The sequence below is a fragment of the Centruroides vittatus genome, unplaced genomic scaffold, assembly GCF_030686945.1.
Source record: "Centruroides vittatus isolate TY-2023 unplaced genomic scaffold, ASM3068694v2 contig_876, whole genome shotgun sequence".
In the NCBI taxonomy this organism is placed as follows: Eukaryota; Metazoa; Arthropoda; class Arachnida; order Scorpiones; family Buthidae; genus Centruroides; species Centruroides vittatus.
In genome coordinates, this window is record NW_027122568.1 from 628,769 (window position 1) to 630,555 (window position 1,787).

Sequence of the window (1,787 nt, forward strand, 5' to 3'; positions counted from 1 at the left end):
CAAAAACTAAAACCACGTAATATCAACAATGCGCTATATTTTCCAGTTTTTAACATCATAAAACAATTAATTTTGAAAAGAAACATTAGAAAAGCGGCTGAAAAGAATTCGAAAAACAGGAAAATACTCGCACGCCGAAAGCGTAAATTATTGTTCTCATTTTCGAATAAAAGAAATCAGATTTTCGGTGCAGACAACAGAGAATATGTGATGAAGGTACCTGGAAAATTCAATAGGAGAGCTGAGAAGAAAAAATTATTTTGGTTAAACGGAAAGCTAAAATCTAATGACAGATATATATCACAAAGTACTAAGAAAAGATTTTCTGTATCAAAAAGAAATTGGAAAAATAATGAAAAAAAGGACAGATTAAAACACAAAGAAAACTATTTAGACAACTCCCAAATTTTCGATATTGATAATAATATTGAACCGTTTAATGATATTAGAAGAGCACATAAAAAATCTTTGATGAACAAATATTTATACATTAGAAAACTGGATTCGGTTTGGAATAATAATAGACATAAATTATTTTGGAAGAAATCAAACAGGAAACAAAACAAAATAAGTGCTCGTTTGTTAAGGAATTTGAAAAATGTCGCAAAGAAAACTAAATATAGTAGTCCGGACACATCTAATATATTTCAAGTGAATAAATATGAACACACGAAACGTAGTACTCAACTACTATATATTGTCGAAGTGCTTGCAATAATAGTCATGGCAGCTTTTGTTGTTCTTTATATTTTAGCACTGATCATATTTTTAGTACAAATAACTATAAGACAATTACGCAAAATAAAAGCAAAGCAACAAGTTGTGAAAAAAAGAAAGCCTCTTAAATCCACTACTAACATCCAACCTACAGAAAAACCTTTACTTAAAAGCTCGAACACGTATCGAACAGAAATGCCATTGTTGGAGATTGACTCGCCCAGTAAAAATGATAAGGAAGAATTATTTATATCTAAGAAGGGTCCAGTTAATAATTATGTATCAAAGAAATATAATGTTTATGAGAATCTTTCCAATGCATCGTCGTGTGAAAAAAATACAGAAGAGCCTGTTAAAGTCACATTTGAAGTCAACTACTTAAATTTACCTACAGAGGATGATCCATTATTAATTGATCAAGATGATGATAAATTAGGATAAATAAAATAAAATAAATAATTTTTCTAATTTTGTAATTTTAAGTAATTTCGTAATTTTAATAAAAATAACGACGACGAAATTTGTCTGTATACACAGTAGACCCGGGCTTACACGGTACTATACTAAATATTTTTCCGGTTTGGCAGGTTTCCATTTTGACCAGATTTTTAACGTGCGTTAAGTCGGGCTCACAGGCGCCGGATGGCCGAGATGTGTAGGTGACAGCCTACCGCTCCGGTAGACTCGGGATCGAATCCAGACGGGTCGGAAAATCCCCAGGAATTTTTCGGAGGTGGTCCGTCCGGATATGTCGGGCCCCGTCCCTCACCACCCTGCTGCCCCATTGTGAGCCTGGCCGAACCTCCCCGTGGGCCCTCTTAGTGCCCACAGGGCGGAAAGAGTTTTAAAAAATGGTCGGACTTACGATGGGATAAACCGGATAGTAAGAACGAGAGCTAATATATCCGAAAAATTTCCTGTGATCATCAATTGGATTCGATCCCGAGTTCCCCAGAGCTGTAGGCTACTTCGGCCATCTGGCAACAATAACATATTAGTATTAATTAATTAATTAAAATATTTGCGAAACTTTCGAACTAAAAATTAGACATAAAATCAAGTATTTATAT